A 5,414-nucleotide genomic window follows, 5' to 3' on the forward strand; every position below is an offset into this window, starting at 1 on the left:
ATGCCTGTTACAACGTGTTAAGTTATTTTTCTTCAAAAATGTCTTTTAAAATTAAATCCATGACTTGTATGAAATGTTTTATGATGAAATAAATATCCATTGAAAACTGTTTTGTTTATAAGAAAATAAAATAACAATATGATAAAAATACACGTTTAATGAAAATAATCCTTGATTAAATATAATTTATGTCAGCAAGTTTCTCGGCTATATTTATGATACTTAAATGATTTAAATAAGTAGATCACTTGGATCAAAACTGAGAAAATGATACATCAAGAAATGAGAAAGTTCTCTGAAAAAAAAAAATCAGTCCTGTTATTTCTATCAAAATATTAACAGTTATCACATTGTGCATTTCTTTTTAAAATTAATTGTATTTTATTGTGTGGCTTGTAATTTAGAAAACTCGTGTTGATACATGATTGATTTCAGATCTAGAGAGTGACATATTTCTTAGAAACATTTGCTGACATTATTCACCAAAAAAAGTGTTTTATCATCTAATATATTACACTGTACAAGTTCAACATAGTCGATGATCTATATTCTATAATGTATCTACCACTTGCAAGTGTAAACGACTTCTACAGAGGCCTACTTTGTGTTATTATCATGCTATGGCGGGTTAATATTTAAAGTGTATTTTTCTAATAATAGGTTTTAAATTGAAATGCTATTTTTTTTTAGAATTTGCTACTAAGATGTAATGGAGATCTATCTGTTATTAATAAGAGTTTACCTCGTACTTTATCCTTTCCACTGTTCACACCATTCAATGTTTTTTTTTTTACCCTTTGTTAAAAGATTTAATAATTCTAATAATTTTAATGTCACTTTAATCAGTATAAAGTTTTTGCCCTGTCCGTCCGGCTGCCTGTTTCTGTTTGTCTGCAAGAACTTTTTCTTGCTCATTACTTATGATTGGTTGGAGCTATGGTTGGAGTTATGACTTTCATGTTTCACATGTTTATTACTTGCGACAAGAGCTTTATTTGGGTACCAATACATTCGATATTATGATCTTGGAGGATGTCCCACGTTTGCAAAACATGGGCGTCGGAAGCAAATTGAAAGTGGGGGGGCTAAACCAACAAAAAAAAGGTAAACTCCAATTTTCAATGCCTATATTATGTATACATTTGCAAAAAAAGTGGGGGGCTAAGCCCCTCTCCCCCTATCCCCCCCCCCGGTTCCGACGCCTATGCAAAAGATACCAAAATTTGGAGTCATGGCTTTTACATTTCACATCTTTATTGATAATATATCTTTTTAGGAACCCATATATTTGACCTTGGAGTTGGACTCACTTTTGCAAAAAATTTCAAACTTAAACCTTACATGTAGCTGCAACTTTTGAACAGATGGAGCTAGGACTTTCATATTTTACATGTATATTCATTATGACAAGATTTTTCTATGGATATAATTATTTTTGACCTTGACCTTTGAGTTTGGCCCACATTTAAGAAAGGCTCAAACACTTACTATATTTTTTTTACAGTCTGTCCTAAGAATTTTATATTTCTCGGGTGTATTCCTTGTGACAAAACCTTTCTTTGGGTACATACCAAACTTGACCTTGGCCTTGGAGTGTGACCTACTTTTGAAAAACTTTAACCTAGACAACAACATTTAAACATATTATACAAAAAAGTAATTATTTTTTGCTTTTAGTCCTGTTCTTCCTTATAAACTTCGTATGCAGTTGATGAAGGTAAATTGCTGCATAAGTAAGGGAAGTTGACGATTGACAAGTTTTTATCATAGAACTTGGTTGTTAGATTACCACTTAACGTCTTTTCAAGTAAACTATCTAAATATGAACATATGTGTCAGACTCTATGCTATCTTTTATCTAAAGCTGATCAGGATACTAGTATATTGTATCGACATAAGAATGAAAATTACTATTGTTAATTGACAATGGTCCGTCGTCGATATATCTAAATGTCGAGCAGTCTGATTAAAATCAAACCTTCACTAGCTCCTTTTTATTAGGTCACCTGAGTTTACCTATTGCTATCTGTTTTCGTCCGTCGTCGTGCGTCGTGCGTCGTTCGTCGTGTGTTAACATTTGAACATTTTCAGCTTCTTCTCTGCAACCACTGAACCAATTTCAACCAAATTTGCCACAAAGCATTTATGGGTGAAGGGGAACAAAATTTGTGAATTTCATGATCTTTGCCCCCCTGGGGCCTGAGGGGTGGGGCCAAAACCACTAAAATTAATGCAATCTTTAAAAATCTTCTTCTTTACTCCTGGACATCAAGCAGTCAAACTGTTTGAATGATTGTAATCAGAATAAGTCCTCTACCAAATTGTGAAATTCATGACCCTGGGGTCAGGGGTTCTAGTGCTAGGGCGGGGCTAAATAAGTAGGTAGTGAAAATGCATTATTTCTTTGAAAATCTTCTTCTCTGCTCCTGGGTATTAAATAAACCAACTAAGTACATAGTTATGATGAGCAAGAGTGCCTCTACCAAAATTGTGAATTTTATGGCCCCAGGGTCAGAGGTTCTGGTGTTAGGGTGGGGCTCTATTGATTATATAGTGAAAATACATGAATTCTTTGAAAATCTTCTTCTCTGCTCTTGGGTATTAAATAAACTAACTAAGTACATAGTTATGATAAACAAGAGTGCCTCTACCAAAATTCTGAATTTTATGGCCCCAGGGTCAGGGGTTCTTGTTTTAGGGTGGGGCTCTAATGATTATATTGAAATGCATGAATTCTTTGAACATCTTATCCTTTGCTCCTGGTTAATATGCTAATGATCTAATAACATATTTAAGGCCAGGATTTATTTTATTTTCAGTTTTACAAACCCTCCGCTCAAGGTTTTGAATTTTCAGAAAAAAATAAAACAATTTTTTCCTTTCCGATGTCAAATTTGAGTCGGGATCGAGATTTCAAATTTACGAACTCGCACTTCCGGTTTTACGATGAAACGGCGGGTAAATAAAACTAGATCTAAGAAGATAGCTTGGTTTAGTGTAAAATTCATCGATAAGAGTGCCATTCAAAACGTTTCATCCGTTCAAAGGACAAATAAAATGCTGACGACTTTGTTGCATAATGACATGCTGGTGAGATAATTATGTTTTCGTTTCAAAAGTAACTGTAAATTATTTTCCTCCCCCAGGTTTTAAACTTCCCGTGGTAGCTATTGCATATTGCCAGGGACATTGTTTAGGTCTCTGTTATAGCTTACAGTCTAAGCATAATTCTTCAGAAAAGGGTTGCTTATGCATCAGATGTAATGAATAAAACTATGGGAGAAATGAAGTCCATTTGAGGAAGAAATAAACAATAACCTGAAGAAATAAAAAAAAAATTCAACTATTAAAAGGCAAGTTAAAAAAATGAAGATATATTGAAAGACTTTTAAAGAATTGATTTTTTAAAATATATTTTGATCAACATCACAAAATTTATATAACTGGCCCAAACTGGCAGCTGATGAAATAAGCAATTAAATGTTCTACTTTCCTATTTGTATGCATTATGTGTCCAGTGGTAAGGAGCCTATTAGGATAGCATAAAAAAAGAATGTACAAATGTTAATAATTGATTTATCAAAAACAATTTTTATTTCCTTCTCCTTCGGGACTTTTTTATTCTCATGTTCATAACTAAACCTAAACATAAAAAAAAAAAACACTGGCCTTATAATGAAAAAAGGGGCCTCTTTCAAAATAGATAATTTCAGGGCCGCTGGATCAGGGGTACCTGGGGGGTACTTTGACTAAAAATAAATGCTTTGAAATCTGCCCTTTGATAAGCAATGGTACCCCTTTCAAAATTTGTGAATTTCATGGCTTTTGGATTAAAACACGAACCAAATACAATCGCTGGAAAGTTGTTACATGATACTCAGGTGACCTATAAGGCCTGTGGGCCTCTTGTTTTGTTTGTCGCTTCACGCGACAAACATAATAAAAAGGAGCTAGTGAAGATTTGATTTTAATCAGACTGATTCAAATGTCGAGTTGAAGGCATTTGTAGCAAGTGTTTTCTTCTTTTCACGCATAAGATTTTGAAATTCTGCTTCATGTGAATACAAAAAATAAATTATCTATTTACATACTGATTTGTCACGGACTTTTATATGTGAACCGATCATGAACAAGAAACGGCAGATGTGACCGGCGGACAGGGAATTCTAGTTAACTCCTCCATGGCATGTGATGTTTTGGTGGTTTGTGTTGCTCTGCTCTGTATTGCTTTAATGCACTGGCGCTTGAGCTTGACAACCGATCAGTTTCTTCATATTACATTGCAATAAAATATGTTCAAAAACCAGAGGATCAAACTTTATGTATTAAATTTACGTTTATGTTCTCCTCTAGGACATGGTTATATAAACCTGCTTTTAATATTCAATTTATTACATTATGTTGTCGACATGCCTTTTTAAAAATTCACCTTAAGGCTTTAATTTCTTAATCTGGGATGTCCAGTTCTGAGGTAGTACATGTATATGTGGTTCACCACAAACCACAAACCGTCTGAAATACAGGTTTTTACCATTTGGCTCACTGAATACATCTGTAAAAAAGTCACATTCGATAAAAAGTTTTGTAGAGGTACAAAGCTTTGACTGTCACAAAGTATATGTTGTACTCTGATTGTTCTATCCGCATTCTACATTACTATTTATGAGTATACTCGATGCTTTCCCCTTCTTGTTGAACTCGTACTTGTAAAATATCAAACAAGAAAATAAGCTTTAGGTTTTTGGATTTGCAAAGAATGCACATTTTACGTGAGTTTTTGATGTTTCACATTCCTTGCGATTTTCAATAACAAAACGTATATCTCAAACAATGACACAACAAAATAACTGGGTTACAAAATGGTAGGAAAAATCTACTTAACAGTTACCGTGTTACTGTCATTTGGCCTGTGCATGCTGTGTGAGATTAATTCTATGTTGATTGGAAATGAAAATTTTGACATAACATTATGACTTCTAAGTTACAAAAGTAAATTTACACGATAATGACAAAAGCTAAAAATACATAATTACAGTGTATATATTTGTTTTACTTACGTTAACTTTCACATAGATACGTTATATTTTAGCTGAAACAGAAACGGGCAGAGCGACTGAAAGGGAAGAAAGGGCGCCCTTCTGACAAGTTAGACTTATCAAAAATTGACAAAACAAAGGTATGGTAATTTAGGTATCAACACTTAAATGATACTTTAATTAGTATTTTTAACTATTAGTATAAAATCTTCCAATGATCTCTGACAATTTTCTATAGAACCGATGGGAAATACATAAAATGCTGGCTGCCGCAAGTCGGGCCCACGCACGCGCAGTAGCAGACGGAGATTCCTCTTTAGGGAGTACCCCTTTTAGATCCACAGGTTCTAAGCTGTCATTCACAAAGCAAGTAAGACT

This window comes from Saccostrea cucullata, unplaced genomic scaffold (genome assembly GCF_032062105.1).
Source record: "Saccostrea cucullata isolate Sc308-1 unplaced genomic scaffold, CSIRO_AGI_Scuc_v1 ctg1589, whole genome shotgun sequence".
Classification (NCBI taxonomy): domain Eukaryota; kingdom Metazoa; phylum Mollusca; class Bivalvia; order Ostreida; family Ostreidae; genus Saccostrea; species Saccostrea cuccullata.